Source organism: Xenopus laevis, chromosome 6S (genome assembly GCF_017654675.1).
Source record: "Xenopus laevis strain J_2021 chromosome 6S, Xenopus_laevis_v10.1, whole genome shotgun sequence".
Lineage (NCBI taxonomy): Eukaryota > Metazoa > Chordata > Amphibia > Anura > Pipidae > Xenopus > Xenopus laevis.
The window spans coordinates 115,490,459-115,500,241 of NC_054382.1; positions in this window are offsets into that span (position 1 = coordinate 115,490,459).

Consider the following 9,783-nt stretch of genomic DNA (forward strand, 5'->3'; position numbering starts at 1 on the left):
TGTGACTTGTGCTCTGATAAACTTCAATCACTCTTTACTGCTGTACTACAAGTTGGAGTGATATCACCCCCTCCCTTCCCCCCCCAGTAGCCAAACAAAAGAACAATGCGAAGGTAACCAGATAGCAGCTCCCTAACACAAGATAACAGCTGCCTGCTAGATCTAAGAACAACACTCATTAGTAAAAACCCATGTCCCACTGAGACACATTCAGTTACATTGAGAAGGAAAAACAGCAGCCTGCCAGAAAGCATTTCTCTCCTAAAGTGCAGGCACAAGTCACATGACCAGGGGTAGCTGGGAAATTGACAAAATGTTTAGCCCCATGTCAGATTTCAAAATTGAATATAAAAAAATCTGTTTGCTCTTTTGAGAAATGGATTTCAGTGCAGAATTCTGCTGGAGCAGCACTATTAACTGATGTGTTTTGAAAAAAAAACATGTTTTCCGATGACAGGATCCCTTTAATTATTTACGACTATATAAATTAATGATGATGATGAAGATGATTGTATTGTTATCAATTTAGCATTACTAGAAAGATTAAGGAACTAGTTTGATGATTGTATTGGATTTTATTGAATATCTAGCTTTCTCAGAGACAGCAGCAGCTCCCTCAGTGAGTATGTCCAGCAAACATATGAAAACACTGGTAGAAATGAGGACAATCAATGCTAAACAACAGCAAGTCAATGTCAGAGACAAGGAATGTTACACCAACTCTCAAAGTGGCCATTGAAAGTAAATCCACAGAAATCATAATGTCCCTATTAGGGGCAACAGCACTGCCCTGGGTTTATATGTATATATTTTTACCAACATCTTCTCATTTACTTCTTCTCATACAAGGCTGTGCCATGAAACAAAGACGTTGTTTCTAGACGAATGACTTTTTGTGGCTTTGAGAAAGGAATTTTATTATGGTTTCATCTGCAAATAATAATATAACTGTACTTTAACGAGTTTCTACTGTTGCATATAAACAAAGCGTTGAGTTAATTGCCCACATATGTCCAGAGATGCAACTTTGTGCGTATGATAATCACTTTTATTCTGGCGGGAGGGACAATACAAATAACTTTTTGGTCTCCAGTTTCTAAAGTTAATGAGATTTTAATTGACCCTGAAGTATTCATTTTGTGTCTTTCAACAAAGTTGTTGTTGCTGGTGATGTAGAAGCAGCAGTGAAACGGGTCCCTGAGTTGCTAGGCCTCCTAACAACAGTTGGGCGTGAGATGTATCACAGTCATTTGCTAATGGAATTAAAAGTGGAACACTTTTGTGACTTTCCACACTCCTTGCCCCTTCTGCTTATTTTCAGTGAGAAGGTTGTGTCTCCCAAATGCTTTATGTACTTTGCAGCCCCTCTTCATGCTCACTTGCACTCAGCTGCTCTTAGGTTGAAGCAGAACCAGCCTATTGGGTTTATTTGGGGGCCAATTCACTAAATTCGAGTGAAGGATTCGAAGTAAAAAAACTTCGAATTTCGAAGTATTTTTTGGGCTACTTCGACCATCGAATGGGGTACTTCGACCTTCGACTACGACTACGACTTTGAATCGAAGGATTCGAACTAAAAATCGAAAGCCCCATAGGCTTTCCTAAGTTTTTTTGATCGGTAGGATATTCCTTCGATCGTTGGATTAAAATCCTTCGATTGTACGATCGCAGTATTTGCACTAAATCCTTCGACTTCGATATTCGAAGTCGAAGGATTTTAATTCCTAGTCGAATATCGAGGGTTAATTAACCCTCGATATTCGACCCATAGTGAATCAGCCCCTTAATGTTTACATCACTTTCTAGTAGATTTAAGGTATGAAGGTCCAAATTAAAGAAAAGCTCAATTATCTGGAAAACCCCAGGTCCCAAGCATTCTGCATAACAGGTGCCATACCTGTACAAGGAACAATGAAATCTCTCTCTTTGAAGGTCATATAGAACAAATGTTAAAGAACCCAGAAGTTAGTTACTACAGTTTAGAAGGGTAATTTACAAAAAAATGCCTGTGCAGTAATTACAGAAAATAGTCCCCCCCCCCAAAAAAAGTGTTATTTAACTGCTCTCTAGGTGATGGTTGTCAAAGAAGGGTTGAGAATACTTTAATGTTATTGCTTTAAAGGGATACTGTCATGAGTAAGCCTGTTTTTTTTCAAAATGCATCAGTTAATAGTGCTGCTCCAGCAGATCTCTGCACTAAAATCTATTTTTCAAAAGATTTTTTTATATTTAATTTTGAAATCTGACATGGATCTAGACATATTGCCAGTTTCCCAGGTGCTTCCAGTCATGTGACTTGTGCTCTGATAAACTTCAGTCACTCTTTACTGTTGTACTGCAAGTTGGAGTGATATCACCCCCTCCCTTCCCCCCAGCAGCCCAACAGCAGAACAATGGGAAGGTAACCAGATAGCTCTCTCAATAGTAGAGCTCAATAGTAAAATCCAGATCCCACTGCGACACATTCAGTTACATTGAGTAGAAGAAACAACAGCCTGTCACAAAGCAGTTCCATCCTAAAGTGCTGGCTCTTTCTGAAATCACATGACCAGGCAAAATGACCTGAGAAGGATGCCTACACACCAATAATACAAAAATACACTTGCTGATGAAATTTTATATTGTAGAGTGAATTATTTGCAGTGTAAACAGTGTCATTTAGAAATAAAAACTACACCATAAAAATCATGACAGAATCCCTTTAATATATCAGGGCCCAAGCTCCTCATCACCAGCCTACAGAAATGAGTCTTTGTTATTTAAAACATTAGTCAACTGACTTGGCAAAAGCTCATATATTTTAGGATTATGGATAACAAATGACTGACGGTTCAGTGACAGCAACATCCCACCATAGAATTGGTTTTACTACCATACACAGCAGCTACATTTTTCTCCCATTGGATTGATAAATATGAACCTGTTTATCTTGGAGCATAAATGTCAAAGTCCGGTACCAGGGCAAATAGCTGGTGGCTGCTGATTATTTCAAGAAATGAAAAATCAGCAGCTAAAAAGCCAGCGATACACAAACAGATATTGTCATTACATACACGTTTCTGTACAATTTTAAGTCCACATGTCGAAGAACTGGTCATCTTCATACCATGCACATTGGTTGTTTCATAGGTTTAAAAATTGCAGTCTTTTTAATACATCATATAAGAGTCCAATGTTTTGGGCCTCATTAGGACCTTTTTCAAGGATAATCCTTCAGAAAGGTCCTAGGGGCAAATTCACTAAAGCACGATGCGGCTAACGCTAGCACAAATTCGCCAGCGTGACATCATTTCGGTACTTCGGCGATTTTTTAATGGGTGCTGGCGTAAATTCGCAAGCGAAGTCGACCTACTCTAGCGTTGCTTCGCACCCTTACGCCAGACGAAGTTGTGCTATGGCGACGGGACGTAACTACGCTATTTCACTAACTTGTGCATTTTGCTGAACGTTACCTCTTGCGCCAGACTTGCCTTCGTCACCTCAGACCAGGCGAAGTGCAATAGAGTAGATAAGGATTGCTTCAAAAAAAGTTGAAATTTTTTCTAAGTTCCAAAAAACAATGGCGTCTTTTACTTTATAGGGTGATAGGCTGAAAAAGATCGTAAATCTTTTTGGGGGTACCCTCCTTCCCCCCTACATTTCCTAACATATGGCACCTAAACTATACAGTGGGCACATGTATAGGACAAAATATTAACTCTATTTTATTTTATGAAGCTTTCCCAGGCTTGTGTAGTGTAATGTATTTGCTGCTACATATACGTCCATTGTACTTTAACTTGGCGCCGTCTGCAACTTAGGCATCGCTATCGTAACTTCGTTTTGCTTAACGAATTAACACTAGCGCAACTTTGCGATACTGAACATGTCTTTTAACCACACACTGGTCGGAAACCACCAGCTACAGCTTAATCACATGATTAAAAGCGAATAAAAAAACCGACTAGGTATATTTCAGTTTGTATTTATCTCTCCTAGCAGAAAAGACTAAATTAAAAACAACACAACAATAGAAATAATACAACAAAATGTGTTCAAATGTTTCACACAAATCTGGGAATGTTCCTATATGTTACTACTTTTATCTGTTCCATTAATACATTGTTTCATTACTAGATTACGCTCAAGGACACCATTTTCGTAAATTATATTGTTCATGTGAAAATCATTGAGTCTAACACAACGATCTCTCCTTCCTTTGGGCTGTTAAACTTTCACTTGAAATGTCGCACTGACATATTGGTTCTCTATTGTTAACCCTTTTACTCTATAGCACTACAGGGAGCGACCCACCTCGGGGGTAATCATATGTATGGCCTCAACTATTAAAGGAAAACTATACCCCCCAAACAATGTAGGTCTCTATAAAAAGATATTGCATAAAACAGCTTATATGTAAAACCCTGCTTCATGTAAATAAACCATTTTCATAATAATATACTTTTCTAGTAGTATGTGCCATTGGGTAATCATAAATAGAAAATTGCCATTTTAAAAAATAAGGGCCGCCCCCTGAGATCATAGGATTCACTGTACTCACAAACATACCAATAAACCATACATGTTAGGTCACATGAGCCAATTAACAGACAGAGTTGTGCCTTTTGCTTCCACACTTCTTCCTGTTACAGTTAGAGCTGCAGTATTTCTGGTCAGGTGATCTCTGAGGCAGCACACAGACCATCACAAAATGGTGGTTCAAGGCAAGAGATGTAAAAGGGCAATATTTACTTAAATATATATTCCAGTTTGGTGAGATTCTTTAATATGCCACTTAATATGATATGAATCTGTTGCTTAAGTGTTCATTTTGGGGGTATAGTTTTCCTTTAATATGTGTATAAGTGTATATATAAACTAGGGATGCACCGAATCCAGGATTCGGTTCGGGATTTGGCCTTTTTCAGCAGGATTCGTATTCGGCCGAATCCTAGTGCCTGGCCGAACCGAATCCGAATCCTAATTTGCATATGTAAATTAGGGGCAGGTAGGGAAATCAGGTGACTTTTTGTCACAAAAGAAGATTTTTTCCACTTTTATATAATTTGCATATGCAAATTAGGATTCGGTTCAGTATTCAGCCAAATCTTTCACCAAGGATTCGGCCAAATCCCAAATAGTGGATTCTGTGCATCCCTTATATAAACGCAAATTCTGAAACCCACACACCCATGTAAAATCTTTGTTATAACTTATAACTGTGCACCCCAATCATATACTAAAGAAGGTTCAGCCTTGGAGTGCAGATACTCATCAGTATAGAGATTCTATGTTGCGGGGAACATTAGCCAAGTGAATATGGGTCATGCATTACAAATGACTGAACAGCCACATGAAACTCCATGATGTGTCATACTTGGCTATATGGAACAATACAGTAATGTATTTGCACAACTCTGTAATGAGGGCGTCATCCAACATGTCGCTAATGCAATGTATCTTGTATGTGTTTCCCAGTGTGACAATCTTTTCTTTCAAGGCCACTTTCCCATCAGTCATTGTTCATTTGCACCTGCTGTTTTCTGTAATAAAGAGCCCTATTTATATATATATATATATATATATATATATATATATATATATATATATATATATAAAATGAAGAACAAAAAATGCCAGCACCAAGGGTCTTGTGTCAAGAAAGCTTGTATTAAGACATGATATGTAAAAACCGACGTTTCCGTCCCTCTTGGGACCTTTTTCAAGTTACAAATACACACAGGGGCGTAACTATAGAGGAAGCAGACCCTGTGGCTGCAGGGGGGCCCAGGAGGTATAGGGGCCCCATGAGGCCCTAATTCATATACAATTTCAATAAATATTGGAGAAACAAGTCAACCTCTAAACATTTTGGGGGCCTGAAAAATAATTTGCTGTGGGGCCCAGTAATATCTAGTTACGCCACTGAATACACACTTGAAAAAGGTCCCAAGAGGGACAAGCTTTTTTTGACACAAGACCCTTGGTGCTGGCATTTTTTGTTCTTCATTGTATATGCAATTGGATCCGTGCACAGGGGCAGGGATAATCTAGCGGCTGGGAATGAGGTGCTGTCCATCCATACATACTGTATATATATATATATATAGCGCCAATGCTTAGAATTTCTTCTAAAGTGTCTGTCAAATGAGAAAATAAATATGTTTAAATATCTGAAAGTTTCTTTTGAAGTTAGAGGGCGGGTGGAAAAAGTCAACGTCGCAATGGAACTTTTTGTTGAAGTGGTAAAATTTTTATGAAATTCCATTATCTCAAAAGTATTTCAACGACGACATGATCGACGGGTGTTAAAATATTCATTCAATTTTTTTGTCTCATCTCCTTCTTCCAGAGGAGAGAATTGGATATGGCCAAGTCTGAGCTTTCATCAATGAAAAAGAATGTTCAGGTTCTTTTTTTAAAGTCCAAACTGAATATTTTCAGCAAAAAAAACCAGGCAAAGTTCTTTATTAATATTGGGTTACATGGGAAAATGGTCAAAGGAGAAAGCTGGAAATAAAATATTTGCTTTAAAATAAGAGTGACGACATACTTATCTACTTCTGCTACTTTATAAATGGGGCCCAGTGTCTATTAAGCAAAGATTATGAGATGTCTTTGGTTTAAAGGAGAACTAAAGCCTAATTAAAAAAGTAGCTAGAAATGTTGTACATGATGTTTTGTGCTTCTGTACCAGCCCAAGGCAACCACAGCCCTTTAGCAGTAAAGATCTGTGTCTCCAAAGATGCCCCAGTAGCTCCCCATCTTCTTTTCTGCTGATTCACTGCACATGCTCTGTGCTGCTGTCACTTACTGAGCTTAGGGACCCACTCACAATATACAGTACACATAGAAAAGAAATGTCACAATATAAGGCTGATTAGTAATTAATACAGATAATTACTACATGGCAGCACAGAAACCAGTGCAATTAGCATCAGAATTTAATAATCAGCCCTGTAGCATCAGCTTATATTACAGACCAACCTCATTTTCTGCTGGATAATTAGTGACGAGCCCTAAGCTTAGCTTCTCAACAGCTGCTCAGAGCCCACTGAGCATGTGAGTGTCACAGACACTTTCCAAGATGGTGACCCCCTGTGACAAGTTTGAAGTCCTGGATCATTGCTGCTATTGACAAGCTGAAACTTTATAGTTCTCCTTTAGACACTGTTTCAGCTGAAATATTTTTGTGGCTCCCTCTTAGATTAAGCAAGACTATGTGGTGGCAAGCAGGAGCACTCGCAGGTCAAAGGGGCACTTGAAACCCTGAAACGTTAACGTTAACGTTTGATGGCTTTATTGAAGGACTTACTAGACACGTATGCTGTATATACTTTAGATTTATGCTAATTATTGGAATTTTAGAAAGTTTTGGCCTCCTAGCCCAAAGATAGTCTACCCAGATTTAGAGGTAGTATGGCATTTGTATTTATAATGCCATTGCTTTAAGGGCCATTTCTATATTATTCTCAAACCTGCCTCGTGGGCCTCAACTGAGCACTATGACGGTCATGTCCTTGTGAATGAATGTAGGGCTCAGTGTCTGGGTATCCATGATGGAAATATTTTTCCCAAATTCTATATATTGTCAGGATTGGATTGGACTAGCAAGCATGATCTTTTGGGACTAGGCCTCGCATGTACAGGTACCAGATTGCCAATCATGATCTCAACAACTCTTCCTACTTTCAACTTCAGGTGGTCATCACCATTATTTTTGTTGATCTGTTTTTGTATCCATTGGCGCTGAGAGTGGACAGTCATGCTCATGTTCTCTGTTGGGCCTTAGGGACCCCTGAAAATAGGCCTCACGTGCAAGTACCAGCCTGCTTCTTACGGTGACAACAACTCTTCCTATTTTAAACTTTAGGTGGTCATCACCATTATTTCATTGATCTCTTTCTGTATCCAGTAGTGTTGAGAGTGGACAGTCATGCTGATGCTCTCTGTTGGGCATCAGGGATCCCATTTTGGGACTAGGCCTCACATTTGTAGGTACCAGCCTGCTTTTTGGCCCTGATTTGTGGCGAGGCCACATAGGCCCGGGCCTAGGGAGGCACATTTTTCAGGGCGGCGTGCCTCCCAGCCGCCCTCTATGGGGAGCACTGGGGACGTGCTGCTCACCGGTGCTCCGGTGCTTGCATGCCAGCGCTCTTGCGCCTGCGTGAGGTAGTACGAGCGGGCGATAGGACCGCATGGACCACGTGGCCTAGGGGCGTCCACCCAGCAGATCCGGCGCTGCCTGCTTTTTACATTATTAACAATTCTTCCTACTTTCAAATTCAGGGTGCCCATCAAATTTGCGGCATTTCGCTTCGCCAAAAAATTCACGAATTTCCCACAAAATCTGCAAAATGGCAAAAAAATTCAGGAAACGGTGCTGGCGTTTTTGGTGAAATTGCGCCGGTGTCCAAAAAAAATATTTTTTAAAAATTTGCCGCGAATTTGCGCCTGCCGAATAAATTCTCCCATCACTAGCACTGATGCTTATGTTCTCTGTTGGGTCTTAGAGATCTCAGGTTAGGACTATAACTTGTATGTTCAAACACTGCCTAGCCCTTCAATGTGGCCCAGATCTGCAGTTCTGCCCATTATTAATCTGGTACTGACAGAGCCAGGACAGTTTTTTCCATGCTCAGCATCAGGCTCAAACCACAATAACTTTACTATAAAATTTTGCAGTGTATTTTATTCCCATTCACACGTGAAATGCAAAACCATTATCATTAACCAATTAAATCCACCGGTTTTGTTTAGTCCCTTCGATACCGCTGTCATATTACATTTCTTAGAATAAACACTAGTCAAGAAAAAACTGAAAAAAAGTTCATGGCAGGGCTTTCTTGTTCCATTGATGTGATTAACACATGAATCCCCAGTGTCTGTTTGGCAAGGGGTTATGAAACAAAACATTGGAAGAACGAGAACAAAGAGATTGGGTGAAAGAGGTTCAGGGATCTACAACTCCCAGCAGTGGTAAAAGGACGGCAATTACAGTTGTTAGTCTGGGAGGTGGCCAGCTTATACACAAACTGATTTATTCTGACTTTTGTTGATAAAGACAGTGTTGTACTTAGGCAATGTTTCACTGTGTTACACAACATTATTCCTCTGCCAAAATGCAAAGTATTGGTGTTATTGCAGGTTGCTGAACATTTGCTTTATGGGGAGCTTTAGTTACCCTTTAGGCTAGGGCCACACAGGTTGCTTGCTTACATCTATACTATCTATCTAATGCTATCTATTTGGGCATTACATGTTGGAGGGGCATCAATTCATTAATAGATATATACACACACACTCACCCCTTGTGCCCAAAAAAAATGAAGTTAAAAAAAGGTTAACATTGCAACGGAAGGGTAACGGCTGTCTCCAGACCTTCCTTTACAATGTTACCCTTTTTTGCCTTTGTTTTTTTGCCTTTGTTTTACAGACACTACATTCTTTTTTACCTTCTATAGTTTTTGAAATATTTGCCTACTGCTTCTCTCTTTCAAATGGAGTCACTGACCCCAGCAGCCAACAAAATTATTGCTCTGTGAGGCTACAATTTTTATTATCATTGTTACCTTTTATTACTTATCCTTCTCTTTTGGCCCTCCTCTATTCATATTCCTGTCTCTCTTTAATCCACCGCTTGGTTGCTAGGTTCAGTTGGACCCTAGCAACCAAATAGCTGCTGAAATTCGAATCTGGAGAGCTGCTGAATTAAAAAGAGCTAAATAATTAAAAAAAACACAAATAATATAATATGAAGACCAATTGCAAACTGTCTCAGAATTTCATTCTCTACATCAAACT